The sequence below is a fragment of the Podarcis gaigeae genome (genome assembly GCF_964106915.1).
Source record: "Podarcis gaigeae genome assembly, chromosome: 9".
Taxonomy (NCBI): Eukaryota; Metazoa; Chordata; class Lepidosauria; order Squamata; family Lacertidae; genus Podarcis; species Podarcis gaigeae.
Genome location: NC_139685.1, coordinates 52,836,991 through 52,858,747, shown reverse-complemented (window position 1 = coordinate 52,858,747; position 21,757 = coordinate 52,836,991).

The window sequence follows — 21,757 nt, the reverse complement described above, 5'->3', positions numbered from 1 at the left end:
CTTTCAAACATTATTCCAGTTTGAATATAATCTGTCTCTTATTGGCATTTGATTTTACATCATCACAGAAGAACCATTACTGGCGGATAATCCAGGATGCATCATTTACCTAATAACATGTTAGACTGTGTCCCAGAGCGGAAGAGATTATCTCTGCATGGGCTCTTGGAGTAAAATAACCTTATAAACAATAGAAGATTTGAGTTTGAGTTTATTACTTACAAATGTTGTGGTATCTCTACAACTGCCAATCTTATGTAAGGCTGCTGGGACATTTAGGGGATAGCAGCCCCTACACACAAACACACCAGGGCCCAGTAGATACCTAAGCTTGGATGAAACTGGTGCTAGTTTAGGTTGTCTTCCTGTAATCATCAAATATCCACTCTGATTATGTTACGTGAGTCCAACCCCAAATCATGCTACATAATGTGATCACTACCAGGGAAGATCATTACCTGAATGTATAACGGTTTCTGTTGACAGTACAGAATTACATAGTATATGACTGGCATCCACATTATAGCTACAGTAGACTTTTTCATATTAAGAAAAACAATCTGAAAGTAATTTGTGTCCCTTGGATCTGGACCTAATTTGGCAGGGAGGCTGGAATACTCACTCCTGTCCTCCTATGAAGCAATACAGTAGGGGAGTTCAGGTGATATACTACATGCTTATAGGAAGTACACATGAAGGCGGGCATGAACAGAGGTGCGGCAGCCAGCTACACTTGCCCAGGGTCTCAGAGGGTTAAGTCAACCAGGGGTCCAACCAGGGACTGGCTACTTTTTTGTTTGAGTATATAACTTTATTCTAATAAGACTTCTGCCTTGCACCTCAGAAACTGTGGTTTGGAGTAGAGCCTGGAAGAATCTGGCATGGTCTGCTTGCCCAAGGGATCCATATTTTCAAAAGCAATTCAACATTTTATTTTACTGTGGACCAATTAAAAAGGTTGACATGAGTTCAGTGTGGTGTAGGCTTACTAATGGGAGCATTGGGTTGGTTCCACCTTCACCTTTTTGGTAAAGGGCAGCAATGGGGGCTCTGCCATACCGCAAAGTCATTCAAACTACAGGAATAAATTGCCTTTTTTTACTGTCCCTCAAAGCACCAAAATATGTTTTGTATACAAGGCTTCAACCATTGTATTACCCTATTGATCCCTTAATGTAAGATCTCACTTGCTTCAGGGACACTATAAACATAGTATTGCTAAGGTCTTGCAATATCAATATTCATTTATTTTTTATTGATCTTCTTTGCACTTGTAAATTCAGAGCTTAGTATTAATGTGTGGTGACAAACTGCTTAAATTTATGAAAATAAAATTCAGGCCAGTAGCCTAACCTGTTTACTGAAATTGTCAGAGCATTTTCTTTTTCCTTTATGTGTAAATCCTTCAAATACCAAGGGAGCTATTTTGTGTGTGTGCCTTATACTGAATCAGTCCATCTAGTCAGGAATTACCAACCCTGACTAGTAATGCTTCTCCAAGCTTTCAGATGGGCATCTTTCTCAATAGGATTCATGAGCAATCTCTGTACACCAGCAGAAGGACAAATACTCCAGGGCCTTGAACAGCACACCAGAAAAACATTTTTGATACACTGGAAGAACACATCACCAGCAGCCGAGCCATTCCACAGGTAAAATTACCAGTGATTGGCTGAAATGGGGTGGAGCCATGAGTGGAATGTGGACAACACAATGGAGGAGCCATATCTTCTCCTCTTCGATCCATGGCTGCTCCTCTACTGACAGTGCAACTTTAAACCAGTCCAAGGCCTTACACAAGGGATCCCACCCACATCCTTCACCACTGGTGCATGTAGAGACAAGTATGTTGCTACCATACTGAAATTAGGCCAGAATGAATGGCATCCGCATGCCACTTCAGAACGTCCACATGAGTTGAGTGTAGCATGTGGTGGTGTCACAACTGTGCAATCCTATACATGTTGAATTAGGAGTCCACAGAGCCTAGGGCTTGCCAATCAGAAGGTCGGCGTTTTGAATCCCCATGACAGGGTGAGTTCCAGTTGTCCGGTCCCTGCTCCTGCCAACCTAGCAGTTCAAAAGCATGTCAAAGTGCAAGTAGATAAATAGGTACTGCTCCGGCAGAAAGGTAAACAGCGTTTCTGTGTGCTGCTCTGGTTCGCCAGAAGTGGCTTAGTCATGCTGGCCACATGACCCGGAAGCTGTCTGCGGACAAATGCTGGCTCCCTCGGCCAGTAAAGCAAGATGAGCGCCGCCACCCCAGAGTCGTCCGTGACTGGACTTAACGGTCAGGGGTCCCTTTACCTTTACCTTTACACACTGCATTCAGTAGGGCTCACTACTCAAGAAGTGCATGTAGAATTACACCCTACATATTTTTAGTAGTCTGAAGTGATCACATTCCCCCTGCCACTTTACATGCAACCATTTTCAGCACAGCTGTTTTGTTTTCTATTGAAATGCCCTTTTCTTCATTATACACATTATAATGTTACAGGCCACCCCAACCTCGGCTTAACAATAGCAAGATTACAGGGGTCTTGGCACTTAGCCCAGGTTTGTGCTCCTTTTTTAACGAGGGACAGCAGAGGCTGGTGTCTTTAAGAAGTATGGTTTATTTTACACATATTTACAGCCTGAGTTTTGATGGAGGAGGTGCAGAACATTACACCCCAAAAGTGTCTCTTGTTGCTCCTCTCATAGCTTCAGCAAGCTTGGATCCAAAGCAGCAGCCAGCCATGACCACCAACACCCAGGTTTCTGGGTGCAGCATCTCCCAGCCAGTGTTCATGGAGTGCTGCCCACTGTCGCCTTCCCAGCAGTACTTGCTCTCCCTCTCCATGCTGGCGTCATCTTCTGCCTGGCTAATGGCTCCCATTATCAAACAAAGCAAGGTATTATAAGCCTTTTGTGTCTTCAGTGAGCCATTGCCAGGCTGGCCGCATGAGGAAGCTGGTTGGTGTTATTCTAGCCCTTGCTGAATTTATCTGTTTGTTCACATTCTGACTCTTCACTGAATGTAGAGATTATGGGGGTATATGAAGTCCCACAGATGAAAATAATCATCTAAATTACAAATTATAGCATCAGATTCAGTGTGTGTGTATGTGAACATTAATGCAGAATAGAAAGTGATCAATAGGTATTTGGAATATCCATAAGTGTTCTGAAATTTGTGGGCTTTGCATTTACATTGCAAACTGATGAAAGCAAGAGTTGCTTTTATGCTGGATGTGCAGAGATGCCCTCAGACTGCAATTCTCTGCACACCTAGCTGGGAGCAAGTCCTATTCACAGTTACATTAATCTATTCTGGATATTACACATGGGTTGGTTACATCTAGATTGGATTACTCTTTACACATATTTATGTGAGGCTGCCATTGAAAACCTGTCTTGAAGTGTCAGTTGACAGGAACCCAAGTTTGTGTTAAGACACCACATCAATATTTTACCATTTCATTGGCTCCTGATACATTCTTTGCCTTGCTTAGGCCAGTTCAAAATGCAAACCATTAATGCTCTAGACAGTTCAGAACAGGAGTGCACTACCTTAAAGACCACCTGCACTTATATGAGCCTACATGTTACAGTCATCAGGGAAGACCCTTCTCTATGTTATGCAAGCTGCCTCTATCTTTCTTTATCTTCTTCTTTGTTGGTGGTTTTATGTTGTTTGCATTGTGCCAGGTTTTATTGTAACTGTGACCCACACTGGACATCCCATTTCTGGAAGAGAAGTGTGGGACATATAAGTGGGTGGGTGGCTGTACATGAAAGCACACATACATGTCTATGTGGGATATCCAATAAGATGCACTTCTGAAAATTACACTGATTCTGACTCTATAAATAGCTATTTCCTTCTTTTTAAGAAAAAAAAGAGGACCATTGTCTCTTCAGGTGTGTTCACATTGCATTACCACCTTAGAGCACAGTGAAACTGTTGGTTTTTTTGGTGTGTGTTTCACAGCTCTCTCCCCCACCCCAAGCTGTTCACATCAACACAGCTACCTAAGTATCAAATTCATTTCTGTCTGTGTACACACCTGGAGGCATTGATAGAGTGGGGATATCTTTGTGCTATGCAAAGCTGTTCACACCTTAACTAGAGATGAATTGGGAGCATCTTAAAGACTCCAACTGGTGTGAAGCTGGTTTGAGAAACAATACATCAGACAGTAGCATTTTATGACAAAGTACAGGATATTATTAATTATTAAATGAATGTATTGCTTGCTTTTTTACAAAGGTAACTCAAAGCAGCTTGCAATATATAAGCAAACAAACGAACACATACATTAAAACTGGTATAAAAAAATCTAAAAGGCAATCATATTTTTAAAATGCAGGATTAAAACATTGCCTCCCACAGGAGGCCACAGCTAAATTTAAACCCAAAGGCCTGCCAAAAAAGAAATGTTTTTGCCCGGCACCTAAAGATATGTAATGATGGCACCAGGTGAGCCTCCTTGGGGAAAGCATTCCACAAGCAGGGAGCCACCACTGCAAAGCCCCATTCTCTTTTGCCAACACTCTCAACCTCCTGTGAAGCAGGGACATGGGGAAGGGTCTCTGATGGTGACTGTAGGATCAGGATGGTTCTTATGGGGAGAGGCAGTCCTTGAGGTATTGGAGTCTGGGGCCTCATAAGGCTGTATAACTCAAAACCAGCCTCAGTCCAGTATACCTGAAGGAGTGTCTCCACCCCCATCGTTCAGCCCAGACACTGAGGTCCAGCACTGAGGGTCTTCTGGCGGTTCCCTCACTGTGAGAAGTGAGGTTACAGGGAACTAGACAGAGGGCTTTATTGGTAGTGGTGCCCACTCTATGGAATGCCCTCCCACCAGATGTCAAGGGGGAAACAACTATCTGACTTTTAGAAGACATCTAAAGGCAGCCCTGTTAGGGAAGTTTTTAATGTTTGATGTTTTATTGTGTTTTTAATATCTTGTTGGAAGCCACCCAGAGTGGCTCTAGAGGCCCAGCAAGATGGGCGGGGTATATGTTGTTGTTGTTTTTGTTATTTGAATGGGGTCCATAAAATAATTGGTAGCCGGTGCAGGATACATATGCTAAGCACCTTGTTAGGTTAGATCAGCCTTTCTCTACCATGGGTATCTAGACATTCTTGAACTACAACTGCCATCATTCCTCACCACTGGCCATGCAGGATAGGAATGATGGGAGTTATGGTCCAACAACATCTGGGGGCCCAAGGTTGAGAACATAGATGGACCATTGGATTGGTCCAGCAGGGTTTTTCCTAGGTTCTTATACAGCAGCGGAAGGTTTTTGCCCTGAGCATGAAGATGTGTGACTGTGGTTTTTCAATCACTAGCTCGATTGTCAATGGCAGCAGAGGAATCGCAAATGGACAGTTCATCCATTCTCTGCTTTTTTCTCTCTTCTCCCTTTCTCCTGTCATATACATCACAACCACAATAAGTCTTTCCTGCCGGCAGCCATTAAACAGGAGGAATGAAGCACCTCAGATTTCACAAGCACACACACACACACACACACACACACACACACACACATTTTAGCAATGATGCCGCTAATGAGAGCCTGGCTCTCAGCAGTTTAAAATCAATGCAGTACAACGCCACATACATGCTCTCGGCTCCATTACAACTGGAGGATATATTGCTCAAGACAAGGTTCACTTAACTTCTTGTGAAGAGAAAATTTGTGAATGTCAGTTCTTACAAATGGTTCAAAGTAAGAAGTAATTTGCAATTTACCCAGAGGCTCTGGGTTTTTGGTTCATTCCCACAGAAAAACACAAGTGGCTTAGAGATAAAGCTGAGTGAGGTGCCTCAGTGCAAGTTTTATAAGCCGTGTTCTGCCCCCACAGGGTTCAGTTATTTAGTGACAGCAAATCTGTGTATTAGTATTAGGTAGAAGGTAAAAAGGAACAACACTGCCCTTTTAAGAAAAGATAGTGCCTTTCCTCCTTTTTAGACCCCAAGGGCAGGTTGGGAAATGTAGGCACAGCAGTATTCTACTTTCTACTGGCTCTGCCAGAGAGCGGGAAAATACCTCCCTTCTATTGGCTCTGGCCAGAGTGAAAAGAAACCTCTTTTCCTTCTTTGTAATCTAGTGACAGTCTAGCTCCTATATTCAGAACTACAATAATATTAAGTACCTCTTACTATCAGTCACTGTTTTCTCCCTTAGAGAGTCTTAGAATGTCATTATGTAATGGTGTATCATTACTCCATGGTCATATGTGTTGTGTGACTTCTGAGGAAGCAGGCTTAGATTCAAACTTTACCAGTTGGAAAGAAGGAGAAATCATCCCAGGTGTGGTTTTATCAAAATCTGGGACAAAGTGTCATTCTCTTAGTCTTCTGAGCTGGGTGCAGATGTGTAGGTGCTGAAGCAGTTCCCGGGTGCTGTAATGGGCTGTACAAGGACTCATAAACTAAAGCTGTTGTTGTTGTTTAGTCGTGTCCGACTCTTCGTGACCCCATGGACCAGAGCACGCCAGGCACTTCTGTCTTCTACTGCCTCCCGCAGTTTGGTCAGACTCATGTTTGTAGCTTCGAGAACACTGTCCAACCATCTCGTCCTCTGTCGTCCCCTTCTCCTTGTGCCCTCAACCTTTCCCAGCATCAGGGTCTCCAGGGAGTCTTCTCTTCTCATAAGGTGGCCAAAGTATTGGAGCCTCAGCTTCACAATCTGTCCTTCCAGTGAGCACTCAGGGCTTCTTGCAGTCCATGGGACTCTCAAGAGTCTCCTCCAGCACCATAATTCAAAAGCATCAATTCTTCGGCGAGCGGCTATAATCAAACTAAAGCTAAATCCTGATAAAATGGTTGAATCTTGGATTGAGAATTGGTGAGTGGCGAGTTTTAGACAGCACAATAGAAGTCTTCCCTGTAAAGACTTTCCTGATTCCAAAATTTAGGTGCCAGGGACAATGTTTTTGTTTACCCATGCATTTTAATGTGTTGGGAGGTAATCACATGGATTTAATTTATTGTTGTAAACATTGGGGCTGTGTGCGCGCGCATGTGTATGTGTATAAAAATGTTTTAAATAAACAAAAAGTGTCCCTGATTTTGTTAGCACGGGGTGTGTGTTTATCAAGGAGCAATAATCATGGGGTGATATATACTGAAGCTTTTTTAAAACACCCACCCACCCACCCTTTGAATAATGCTCTAAAATGACTAAACAACTTTAAAAAGGTGACTCGGTAGAATATATGTATTCCCTACAAAGCAGGGGGTGCAGAATGCTGAAGCATGCATTAAACTTGCAAGGTTCTGAACAGTAGCCTGAGGCAGATAATTATAGCTGGAGTGATGGGAATAGGCTACAGGAAGCCCATGCTTATCAAAAATTGATGCGTTTCTAGCATATACCACAACACATCAGCTGCATGGGCAGCTTTTGGAATATTGAAAAATTTGAAATATTGACACACAATTATGCTTAGAGTGGCTCGTAAAGATCTGGAACAATGAAACAGCAATAAAAATGAAAGAAAAACATTATAGAAAATGCATTTCATGATAAGTTACCTCTCCCTTTATTCACTGATCTACCCATTTATGAATCCGAGTTCCCATTGCATGCAAAGTTATGGCAATAATTTAAGTAAAACTAGTCTACTGATCTAAGCAAGTGGGGTTTTCTTCTTTTTACTTTGAAAATATAGGTTGATAGAAGAGGAGCCACAGTGGGATTTTCATACATGCCATTTGACAATATACAATAGGTGCTAAAAAAAGAGAAATCTGGATTGATTGTAGCAATATAGGCAGGGCTGCCAATGGGTTTTCCCAGCAGGGCTCGGATGCTTTCATATCCACAAGAAAGCAGGAAAATCAGCAAGTAAAGTTGTTTGCATCACTGCAACTCCATTCCTAGGCAAGTTTCTCTTGGCTGAATTTCTGCTTCTCACAGAGCTTGTAAAGGCACTGGAGCCCCACCAGAAAACAGCTGAAATCCTTTAGCAAATAGCAGTGGAAAGCATTTTTTAAAAAGAGCTCAGCAACAGACATTTTGTCAGAGTCAGCCACAACCATTTAAGAAAAGATATATCCACTCCCCAATGATTGGCAGGAGTGTTTCTGGTTCAAGGATGAAAACTGCTTGGATCTGCTTGTTGCACAGGAGAACAAGGCAGTACATTTATTCTTGTGAAATCTGCCACCCTTGGGGACAAATCCCACCTCAACCCGAGGTTCAGTGTCCAGGCTACTGTAATGGGACGAGAAATAAAATGTGACAAGGGACTTGTTTCTTTAGCAGTTGCATAAAAGAGATTTTAGCAGATACAGCTTGTTCCATCACAGTATCGCAGGGGTGAGAAAATCAACGCTTGCTGAAATTCCCTCTTTTACACAAATGGAGTTTTGTCCTCTATTGCACCCACTCATCTTATTCCTTAGGGACATTCATTATACATAAAAGAAACCTAACAGGACTCAGAGTTATAGATTTGTTGTGAGCTTTAAGAGGAGTGTTATATGTCAGTCGGAAACAGCAAAGCTTTCAATTATCAGCTGTAGGAAACTGCAAGAGGGGAGAGTTCTCTAGTGCTCAAATTCTGATTGGGGGTTTCCCACAGGCATCTGTGAGAATAGGATGCTTGAATAGATGGGCCATTGGCCTGATCCAACAGCCTCTTCTTATGATCTAATGTCACTTTGTGGTGGTGTTAGGCCAATCACTCTCTCTTATTTACTCTCTGTCATTTGTGTTCTCACAATTTCTTATGAGCACTATTATCAACATTTTACAATTGGAGCATATTAAATAGAGCATACAGTGGTACCTCAGGTTACATACGCTTCAGGTTACAGACTCTGCTAACCCAGAAATAGTGCTTCAGGTTAAGAACTTTGCTTCAGGTTGAGAACAGAAATCGTGCTCCGGTGGAGCAGCAACAACAGGAAGGCCCCATTAGCTAAAGTGGTGCTTCATGTTAAGAACAGTTTCAAGTTAAGTATGGACCTCCGGAATGAATTAAGTACTTAACCTGAGGTACCACTGTATTAAATCATATTCCAATTCAGAATTAATATTTGAAAATCCCAGTGTCACTTAAGTCTCTACACAATGTAAATACAGGCTGGAATTTGCTTTCTAATCCTGAATACAGCAAATTGCCAGTCTCATGAAAAAGAATCAGTTATCAATGTCAATAAAAACCCCACCAAAAAACAAACAAACAAAAGAAGGCAGGTTTTGACAACATTAAAGTCTGATGGTTATTTCATGCAAAAAGGTTTTGTACATTCATACATCTGCATTCTATTCTGCATGATAGATTGTACACATGCAAACATATTATACTGGTTAAATTACAATGGGTATTCACAAATGGTGTTTCTGGATCCATGCTTGTAATTGGAGTCCCAGCTGGTTGCAGTGATTAAGAGGGTCCTTTACCAGCTGATTCTCCAGCTATTGCCATTGCTGGCCTTGCTACTGTGGCCCATGCACTGGTAAGTTCCCCAGTTGGATTACTGCAATGCACTCTGTGTAGGGCAACCCTTATGGCAACTACTGCAGAATACTGTAGCTAGGCTCCTATGTAGAGTATCTTAACATGTGCATGTAACAACTCTCTTAAAAGAGCTGCACTGGTTGCTAATGTGCTACTGAGCCACGTTTAAGGTTATTGTACTGACTTAGAAAGGCCGAAACAACTTGGGGCTGGAGTATTTTATGGAGTGCTTCCACCCATATCATCCTGCTCTGTCACTGAGGTCAGCTAGTAAGGCCCTAATGATTGCCTCATCATGAGACAACCAGGGGGAGGACCTTTTTTGTTTTACTGTCATTTCTATGGAACCATCTCCCCTCTGAGTTATGGCATATGTTATGTTGTGGGTGAACATATCAGACGACACAGCAATTCTTCAAACAGCCCTTGTTTATTCACAGGCCAGAACAGAACTGAACTGAAGGGTTCAGTCAGCCTGCTTATAAAGAGCTCCAGTACAACGTAACTTTAACAATTTTCTAAAACTATCCAATCACTGAATGTCACTTTTGATCCCTTATTTGCATAACTATCTACAGTATCCCCGTGCTGGCTCAGGGTGAGAACTTCAGTACATAACAGCATATACCCACTTTGGTGGCATTTTGGCACCTGCTGAAAACTCAGTTATTTTCCCAGGCCTTTGCTGACAAATAATACTAGCCTGCTCTTAATCTGTTTGCTTTAGGTTTATAATCTCTTATTATTGTAAAAATTATTGATTTTTTACATTGTGACATACACCGCTTCATTTTTTAAAAAAATATATGAAAAGCAGTATGAAAATAAATTATATAAATAAATGCTTTTCTTTAGAATTCACTAAAATACGCTCAAGAAAGTTTTGGTGACACTTCCCAGAAATATTTCACACATCAGCTTCAAAAGATGAGAAGCCGTCTCAGGCCAGCATTCATGTTTGACTTTGTTGACCTTCTCTCTTATTCCCTGCATTCATGCATGAGTTCTCATTATATTGACATTGTCAGTATCTCCAAATGCTCAGCTACATTCTTCTCAAACCCTGCAACCCTCCAAAAAGAATAATCGAACAGACATTTGTCAATAAAATAAGCAAGAGGCTTGGAAAGCAGCCTAAGTGTCAATTCAAGATTGGATTTCAGTTAAATTTATATTTCCAGTCTCTCTCTTTTTTAAAAATAAGTTTTTATTGCGTGTGTAGGTCCCCAGGCCACCCCTCAAATAACTTCACACATAATACGTAATTTAGTTTTGGTTTTTGGGCACTATTTTGGCCACAACTTTATTAAAATACAAAATCAGTGAGTGGTTGTTTAGACATTGGTTATGACTATCTGTCCCCCCGCCTGGGACAGAACTGACATCCCGAGGTCCGATCGGTAGCCAGTAGAAGAGAAAGTCAAACTGGGGGTCATTTGAGCTAAGCGTCGGACCCACGCCGCTCACCCCAGCAGCTCCCCGAAAGCTTGCCGGCCCAGATCCTATGACAAGGATTCCCATGACAGGGATTGGGCGGCCCTGGTCCCATGACAGGGATTGGACGAAATCATGGCAAGCCCCAGGATTCCTTTAACGGAATTCCCTTCAGCGCAATGGGAGGGGCAAGCCCAGCCTGACCCCTCCACCACCAGCATATTATAACCAATGCCTAACCGCAACCTTACAAGTTGTGACGAATTGCTGAGTAGTAGGCAAAAACCAAATGGCACAGCCAATCACCAAATGGCAAAATTCCTACTAGGCCCCTGCGCCAAGGCAGACGACCCCATGACAGGCAAAGCAAGGTCAACCGGAAAAGAGGGCGGGCGGGCGGGTGATCCGATGCACTCTGCAAAGAGAAAGAGAAACCAGAGTGCACCAATATTTAAAGACCATGGTCCCACCCACCCAATTTGCAACATACAATTTGCCCCAGCAACCCGGTTATCCAATCACAATGCCAGGCAACAACTGTTAACCTGCCTGGCAACAAGAGGTCTGGCCCGGTGGCCCACACCGCAACACGTGCTCTCATTTATTGGAGAACACGCCTTGTTAAAATAGTTCATCATTAATACACATATACAAGCATTTCCAGTCTCTTGTCTATTATGTGCCTATGCTTTTAATAGACATTAGAATGGGATGGCCAATAGTTATTGGGCACCATCTCCCATCACCCTTGGCCATGCTGATGAGAATTAGAGTCAAACAACAGCTGGGGGACACCATGTGAACTACCCCTGCTTTCTAGTTGCAAATGAAATGAGACATCTATGCAGCAGAATAGAGAGGTCTAGAGCTACACAATCTGATTCAAAAGCACACCAAAGTGCAAGTAGATAAATAGGTACCACTCCGGCGGGAAGGTAAACGGCGTTTCCGTGCACTGCTCTGGTTTCAGTGTTCCATTGCACTAGAAGTGGCTTAGTCATGCTGGCCACATGACCCAGAAAAACTGTCTGCAGACAAATGCTGGCTCCCTCGGCCTGTAAAGCGAGATGAGCGCCACAACCCCAGAGTCGTCCGCAACTGCACTTAACTTTCAGGGGTCCTTTACCTTTTACCTTTAAGTATTTCAGTGCCTTCTGTTAGATATCATGGTCCCCATACTTCCATTTAGAGGTGGTTTGAAGTCTATCCATTCCTGGGTTACAACAATTCTGAGAGAGACAGTGACTGGCCCAGGATCATCCACCAAGCTTCATGTGATATTACATGGTCCAAGGATGAAGGAACTAGGAGGGTGGTGGCAATGATATGATCCCTTCTTACGTGGACTTTGCCAGGATGGCAAAGCTGGACATTTGCTAGGGCCCAAGACTAGCAAAGGAACCCCTACCCCTAATGGTGTTGACTGCTTGTTAACACTTTCTACTGAGTATCCAAGATGATCTCATGCAGTCTTAAAAAATTCTCTTTGCACATTCTGCCTCTTTCAGGTTAAGAAAGCCCATTGGGGCTGCTGTGTCAAGGGCCCCCAAAATCCTGAAGCAAAAACTGAATAGACAAGTAAATGCCAATTAGCCCAAAGTTATCTCCTGTACTGTATCTCACTAGTTTAGTTTCCCTTAGTATGGAAAAAGCTAACTGAAAACTCGACCAGTCTCACACACCAAATAAAGTATTAATGGTCATTTTAAGGTTGAAATTGTTTTTACTCAGCTGCATTCCATCTGTTGTATACAACTGAGAAGTTTTTAGTGCACCTTTGTTACTTGAAACCTCATACCATGAGGCCATGAGCACAGGACATTTTCTTCTAAATTGGAAGCTGAATAACCACTCACTCATATAACATGATTAACCCTAGATAATCACCCAGAATAGTTGCAGTATGGATCAAATGGAAACATAATTCATTTAATATTTTATAAATTGACAAACACTTGCAGCCTTAAAGGAATAAGGCTTTCAAAGCAGAATAATCAAATCCATCTCTTGTCACTTTAGCAAGATTTATATGTGGATGTAGATAATTTTTCAGAAGCCCTGTCAGCATGCTTTTGAGATCAATGCCAATGAAATATTTTGTTTACAATTTAACCTCCATTTCCCCTAGAATTTGAGGGCTTTAATGCCAATAGTGTTTACATCTAACTCTATTGATCCTGGTTGCAAATTAAATGGCAAACAAAAGCAATTGTATTGTTCTGTCAAAACAGTCTCAATGGGGAGCTGAATTCTTTATTAAAACAGAGATGTGTTGGACTGGAATGAAAGGACAGTTTCATTTACAGAATGGTTTTCAAACCGAGAAATACTTTCAGCTAGATAGATCTACCTGACGAGAGTTACAAGGGTAATAAAAGTGAAATAGTAAATTGAATTTCTTTCTCTTGTTGTGAAGAATGAAGAAGACCTATGATCGTCTTCTTCTGATAAGACATAAACATATATAAAAGAGTAACAATAGATATAAGACAAAAAGAGAGTTTGGTGAGAGATGGGAGTAAAAAAGATCAAATTACTTTTACTGTATCATGCCCATTTTCTTCCATCAGGTATGGATGTTGAAGTGGGAGTTACCTAAAGCCCAGTTAATAAAGTATTGGACCTCTTCATGGAGGCCTAGCCTTTCTGAAGCTCTCGAAGAAACCTGGGCAGGATTTTTGAAGGACAGCAGGTTCAGTAATCAGCCAATTAGCAGAATATGTCCTATCCTTTTTAAAGAGTGTTGGCATGGAGTTCTTCTGGCTTTATCACAGTGTTCTCCAATGTCTTCCAGTTGTTTTTGACTCCAGTTCTCATGAGTCCCAGCGTGCAAGGTCAGGTGTAATGGGGATTGATGTACAAACTATCTGGAGTATAAAAATTTTGGGGAAGACTACTTAGGGGCTCTGTGCTTCTTCAATTCTTTTTTTTATCTGCTGTTTCCTGTGACAAGCTGCTTGGGGTGATGTGTGACTATGTGTGACTTCCCCCTCTGGCAGATATTTCAATGGCGCATTGCTTCACTGGGGATTTCCCAAAGGGTTTTCTCCTCAGTTTAATCTCAGTAGAAGCCATCTGTCCCTGAACTGAGCAGGCTGCTGGTCCGGAACTGGCTGCTTGCTGGGATGATGTGGTGGTGAGACTAGGGTGGCTTGGGCACACCAGCAGGAGTGTCAAATTGGCTCCACAGGTGTGCCTATATCATCTTGACATTACTGCTGCCCTGTCTCAGTAAGCTGCAGTGAGGCTTCCAGGAATCCAGTGCCACATCAGGACTGTGTCCCTTATGGAGAATGAGGGGTGCTCAGGAAAGCCTTACCAGCTCCACTGCTGCACAACAGCCCTGCAGTGCTGTCAGATGCATAGCTGTCAACTTTTTCCTTTTCTTGTGAGGAATCCTATTTGGAATAAAGGAATTTCCCTTGAAAAGGGGGGAAAGTTGACAGCTATGGTCAGATGGGTCTTACTATCCAGTACTTGCTGCTACCTAGCCCCTGTCTTTTAGTCATTTCCAGCCCAAGAAACAAGAGGGGAAACCAGAAATATAGAGCAAATTACTGGCTTTTCCAGCCCTGGTTGTAGACCTCCAATAGCGTGAAACCAAAAGCAATCTAGGTATCTAGGTGCATAGGGATTTCCAAATCCCAAGACCAGCAAATGCACACAATTGTGCAACTTTATTATTAATATAAGGAAGAGAGCAATAAGGTCCAGCATAAATACTGAGAGCAAAAAGGAGCTAAACAACTCCAAAAGCTGACTACGACTATCTAAATTAATAACAGCACAATAATCTCAGCAAAGACAGTCAGCTTCCCTGTGGCAATGAAAGATCTGTTCTGGACCACTAATGGAAAAAAGCTGAAATGGCAGCCCCTCTCCTTGGAAGGAGTGTCCCCTGGCTCTTTTGAACCAATGAGAGACGCAGCCAGTTTGTCAGAGACCAATGTCCTTTATCACACATGGCTTCTGTTTGGGAGTGGACCACCCAAAAAATTATTTGCGGCCTTTGAGTGGTGAAATAAAATGCTCTAAAACCCTCAAGGGGATTTTCCATGCATTCAAATTTAGCACTCAAAGGGTAGAATACAAATCTTACTCTGCTTGTTGTTTCCTCTCTTCACCAGAGAAATGGGGAGTTTCAGCCCACTTTTAGTTACAGTGGAACCTCGGGTTACATATACTTCAGGTTAAATACACTTCAGGTTACATACGCTTCAGGTTACAGACTCCGCTAACCCAGAAATAGTGCTTCAGGTTAAGAACTTTGCTTCAGGATGAGAACAGAAATCGTGCTCAGGCGGCGCAGCAGGAGGAGGAGGCCCCATTAGCTAAAGTGGTGCTTCGGGTTAAGAACAGTTTCAGGTTAAGTACTGACCTCTGGAACGAATTAAGTATTTAACCTGAGGTACCACTGTATTATATGTACTTTAGGTAAACTGATATTATGGATGATTCTAAATAGAGATGATACTTTTCAGCATAGTTAGGAGATTTATAGTGAGGCAGTAAAATACATATGAGTCCAACAGCTTTCTAGTGTAGATCAGCTCAATAAAATCCAGAAGACTAATGGGGCAGGGTGAGAAAGTAACTCATTTTATACCCCCCAAAAAAGGAGACAGACTCAAGACAGGTGACTGAGGTTCAGATTTCTATTCATGATGGCCAAATCCAAAAGACCCTGAGGGCAATGGAAGCAATGTACATAACGAACACAAATGCCACTGAGTTGAATGTTAATTGCTGTCATTCAAAGCCATCAAGTATTCTGTTTCTTCTGCACCCAATTAGGCTTTAATTGCCTTTTATTCATTTTTCCAAACCTTGCTGTTTGCTTCACCTTTCAAATGTAAATAGGAATCCAAAGAGCCTGTTCCAAAGTAATCCCATCCTGGACATCAATGAGAGGAATTGTGTTGTGTATCGTAGCTAGAGGCTATATCATAAAAAGGTATAAAACTAGCACTGAGACCAACAAACATTTCCCTCCCCATATTTTCAGTCTTCCTCCCTTCCTCCCAGTTGATGTTTGGAGTGGGTGAAAGCTGAACACTCAGCACGAGATGTATAACAGTGGAATACATTGAGGAATGTTTGCGTTACAGCTAAAAGGGGATGGATATGGGACACTGGAGTCAATCTGGTATGTCTGAATATGAGGATCAATGAAGGGAGGGTGCATTGTGCAGATTGGCTAGGCTGACTTGATTGCATCTAACTGAAAGGATCAAAGTGGGTAAAAGTGAACAGGATGGATTGAACAGCATAAGGCAGATAGCAACAGAGCAGGGCCACAGAGTCAAAAGCTTAGAGAACTGCAGTTCCAATATTGGCATTGGAGCTTGAGGATATAAGAAATGCTGCTTCTGCTCTGAACATCTGTGGCCCTCAGTTGGGTTGATGGTTTCTGATTAAGCTTGTTATCAGTCGTTGACATTCTGCCACAGTTGACAGATCTTATGCAGTACCTGTGAATTATTCACTCCTTACTACACACAACAGATTAGGCAATATTTCAGACACAAACTAATGCTTCATAGACAGGAAAGACCCTACATAATCCATAAGTAATATACTCGTTAGTAAAAAGAGAGAGAAGAAATTGGGTGTGTGTGTGATATTTATCTCTCTATACTTCTTTGAACAGAGGAAAAGACCACAAAGGAAGATTCTACCAAAAGCTTTTTAATTATAAAACACTTATGTGGTTTATTGTAATATGAAAATTAATGTTTAAAGGGCACTGAGTGATGAGGTTTCAGGCTCTGGGATCATATAGATTAATCTGCTCATTAAGATGCTGATCAGCCAATTTGGGTCTTCCCATGGTTTAAAAAGTTCTAATATATTTAACACTAGGGGTTGAGTCATCATAGGAGTTTTGTAAGTCAAGTGAGATTGATATCCTTGCAGGGGCTGACTGGTTTTGCTTTTTGACTTTATTTAATTAAGTAAGCGGGAGTTGGCTAAATTGCATTTTCTATCTTCACTCCACAGACCAGCCATGTAAGTATAAAGCTGTCACTGATGTGCTATGAGCGCATGATTTTAATCTACCCAAAATAAATTGGATATCCATATATTTTATGACAATCATAGTTGCCAGCATGCAGGAGTTGTTTGGAAAGCACAATTTAGCCATATGTCTAGGTGTTTCATTTACAAACATTTTAATAAGAGCATTGATCATGCTGAATACAGAATCTAAAAAGTAGTAATATACCATAAGAGCAATTCCATTGTACAAGCAGTGCATTTTTATTTGCTAGAGATACTACATTAATTCAGCCCTCCCACAAACAGTATTAGGAGGAATTGGGTATTTGTAAGGCCTGATCCTCAAACATAGTACACATGAATGTAGATCAATCAAGATAGAAAGTATCTGTGCTCAAATTGCATATGCAAATCGCTTGTACACACCTGTGGGTCTGTTCAGCATTGTATCATGATGGGAAATATTTGCCAACCAAAGAAAGAAAAGGATGCAGACCAGTTTGAGCTGGTTTAGCAGCTTTAGGAATTCATGGGCATACTCTGGAGCTGCCCTTGACTGTAGTCTGGAAGGTGAAACTTGTGCAAAATGCCATGGCCAGAGTGCTAGTGGATTTTTCAGGTCATTCGTATAACATCAATTCTGAAACAATTTTCCTGTTGTCTTCTGGATCGCTGGGCAGGCTTTCTTGGCAGTGGCTTCATGATTTTGGAATGGCCTCCCCTCTGAGGTGTGTCTCACCATGGCAATGCCATCATTTTGTTGGAAGGCAAAGGCACACCTCTTTGCCCAAGCTTTTTAGAAGAGGTTACGTGAACTGCTGCTGGTTTAATTTCTAACTGGAATCTGTTAGGATTCTTGTTCCGTGCTTGCAGTCATGGGATTGTTGTTATCACATGACGGTGTATGTTTTCATTCCACATAGTGGGAAGTGACAGAGACAGGATGTTTTGGTGTTACTGTGTTGCGTGATGTGGGACTATAGTCGTTTGTCCTTTCTCTTTGCTTAAGGTTACCAGATATTTTTTCAATGAATCCAGGGACACTTTTCAACTCCATTAGGAATGATAGGATTTTGTCAGGGGACTGATTTGTAAATACAGAGACTGTCCCCGGGAAACTGGGAAGTCTGGTAACCTTATCTTTGCTGTCTGATGAGAAAGAGGAAGGAGCTAAGTCAGAATGCTCCGAGAGTATTATTTGTAAATATAATAGATTAGTCAAAATGCTGTGCTGCTGAGTTTGTTACACGAACTGCTAACACTCTGCTGTTCCTAAGCATGCTAATGCCTCTTGGCATCAGTTGCTGTGATGTTCGGGCTGGAGAAAGCTTTTGAAGCTCCTGAATGACTGACCAGGAGGAAGAGAACATGCCAGTCGGGCATGTGTCTCTGCTGGGGTCCTACACGCGAGTAGGACAATCCTAACAGAATCTGGAATTCTGTTTTATTTTCTTTTACTTCTATTGTTTCTTTTTTAAAATTATTTTTGAAGTGTATATGCATTTCCACCTGGGACCTTCAGGTGAAGGACAGATTACAATTACGTCCAGTTAATAAATAAATAAACTTATGAATCAGAAATATATACTCTTACTGTATTCACTGCAAAAAGTACCTCTGAAATTGGATATTTATTCTAGTAAGGGCACTTGATACAAAAAGACTAAAGTTAGAAATCTATTGATCACTGTCAGGAAACAAAGATTCCTCCCCCCTTTAATGTACAAAGACTTCATATTTGACCTGGTTTCCATTTATGGAAGTTTTGTAGATTGTAGACCAGAAGGAATGCTTAATGAGAGTCCCAGTTCACCAAGGGTTTGTGCATTCAATCTTCCCAGAGAACGGACTAAAAAATTCATTGGCTTAAAAATGTAGGCATTAGTTTCCTTATTTTGTAAATCTGGGGAAATATTGAACCTAATCATATAATTTAGCCATCTAGTTCACAAAGTGTATTTCCCCCTGCCAAGAAAGAATATCTATTTTCCATCAAATGATGTTTTATTAGCTATTTTATATTTTTGTAATGATCTTACTCCTTGCTTCCAAGGAGCTCGTGGTGGCATACATGGTTCTCTTACCACAACAACCCTGTGAGGTAAGTTCTGCTAAAAGAGTATAACTAGCCCAAGATCACTCAGTGAGCTTCATAGCTGAGTGGGAATTTTTACCCCATCTTCTGACTCCTAGAATTTTTATTAGTTTGTTATTTTATTAGTGAAAGATTCCAAGTTTAAAAAAAAAAACAAAATTAAATAGGATACATAAAAATATTCATGAACAGTGTACTCCTATGCACATGTAATCATAAAGTCCACTGAGTTCAGTGGGGCCAACTGCCATGTAAGTGTGCTTAAGAATAATGCCTCCGTAAGAATGAGGGAAGGAAATAAATCTATAGGCTACCACTTTAACAGTCATGCCCCACCCCAGAATTCTGGGAACTGTAATTTGTTAAGGGTGGTGAGAGTTGTTGGGAGACTCCCTGTTCCCTTCACAGAACCATGCTTGCCAAGACTAATTGGAGTTGTAGTTCAGCAAGCTCTGTATGGCCAAAGGTTCCTCACATCTTTTTACATAGTTACATAGGGCTGTGAATAAAATACAGCAGAAATTTGCGGGTAATAATCATGCCATGTTGTTCAGCACAGATAAGAGCACCTCTGGATAAGGATGAATAACAAGGATGAAATTACAAGAAGATCTTAGCTCTGTTGTAGACAACGTTTGCATTCAGAAGGTCTCAGGTTCAATCCATGGCATTTCTAGTTTAAAAAGATCAGTGAGTAGAAAGACCAAATCCTAGGGTGACCATATTTCAAAAAGTGAAAATCCAGACACAAAAGTTGTTGATCTTGTTTTGGAAAAGTCGTTGATGTTTTTGAACAATTTTTAAGGAAAGTGAGCATAAATGACACTGCTGACATGGGCTGCCATATATCTGGATTTTCCTGGGCATTTTGATGATTTTCAACCAGACACTGCTTCCGGCTGCAGTATTCTGGATATGTCTGGGAAATTAAGTATGTATAGCAATACTACCAAATGCCTGAGATGCTGGAGAACTGTGGGTAGTCAGAGTAGACCATACTGGACTAAGTGGACAAATCTGACCTAGTATAAAGTATACTGGTGAAAATTCTACACTAACAGAAGTCATGATCATGTAAGTGAACCATTAGTCAAACAGTCATTCTAATATTGTTATAAGTTTGTTGGGGTGCAGATTCCCCAAAGTTCTTACATTTAATAAATGCTGGGAGCCAGATATTGGATTTAGCAAAAGTGCTAAAATGTAGGTGAGACCAGTTTTCTGGGACCAGGAAGCTACTTGGCAGGGGGGCCATCAACCTAACAAGGGGACTTAGCTAGATTGGTAAAGAAAAAACATTTTATATGTGTTGTATATGCAATATAACAATATACAATATATGACACCTGATGGCACACAGAGGGTCCCATCTTTCCCTACTGGATTTCCCTGTGTGAGTTTGTCTAGATCCAGTCAGGGAGAGAAGTGATCAGCATAACTAAGGCTGTGTGCAGATGGCTGGGTAGTTTGGAAAACAATGGGAAAGTCGGCAAGTTTATGGCCGTGATGCTAGAGGAGAATTGTGCTTTTTGCACCAGTCTTGGAATGGCTGGGACCGAAGGGGAAGGGCTGCATTTGGCAGGCATTCTGGGAATAAGGACAAGGAGTTGAGGAGAACACCATGAGGGGGCTGAAGGGCAACAACCATATGAGCTGGCTGGGAAGCAGAAACAAAGGGATGGTGCTTAGGATGACTCTGTCTGCAATGCTGGGCTGCTATGAAGAACAAGCCACTCTTGAGAAATGCTTTAAGATCTGGACCTCCACCTAAACCCATGTGTCATGTTGTGCAGATGCCTGATGATCGTCTTCCAAAGCAACTACTCTATTCCGAAATTAAAAATGGAAAGCATAATGCTGGTGGTCAACAAAAGAGGTTTAAAGACTTTCTCAAGGCAAATCTTTAAAAAATGTAGTATAAACACTGGCAACTGGGAAATACTGGCCTGCGAACACTCCAGTTGGAGAATAGCCTTTACCAAAGGTGTTGTGGGCTTTGAAGACACTCGAACTCAGAACGCAAGGGAGAAATGTGCTAAGAGGTAGGCCCGCTTGGCAAATCCACACCGTGATCAACTCCTGCCTGGAAACCAATGTCCCCACTGTGGAAGGATCTGTGGATCCAGAATTGGCCTCCACAGTCACTTACGGACTCATTGTTAAAACTGTGTTTATGGAAGACAATCTTACTCGGCTACAAGTGACCACAGAAGAAGAAGAAGAAGAAGAAGAAGAAGAAGAAGAAGAAGAAGAAGAAGAAGAAGAAGAAGAAGAAGAAATAAACCATATTTCTTAAATACACTATAGCCTCTGTGGCATCTTGATTTTCAACAGAAACATGACTCTGGATGAGTGCCTGGAACCCCCCCTAGAATTTCATGCACTGCTCAGCAGAGATAGGGGTGGTGTGCAACCTTTGCATCAATATTGTTGTTGCTCCACTTAATAAAGCCATCAAAGTTTTGCAACAAAGGTTTTACCCACAAGCAAACTTTCTGGTTTAAGATGAAGCCTTTTCAAATCATATGAAGCAGGGAGTAGGAAAAATAAATAACTAGGCAAACCATCAAAGCATTGTCTCAGAGCTTAGTTTACAATTAAAATGTGAGCTTCCATGGCATCATCACAGAAGCTGTCCTAGCAGCCAAAAATAAATTGTATTAATGCTTTCATCCTGCATCAAAACTTTCAGCTTTTCATAATCCACAGATGGATAGCACTATATGAACCACAGTCTAATTAGAGCCATGATTAGA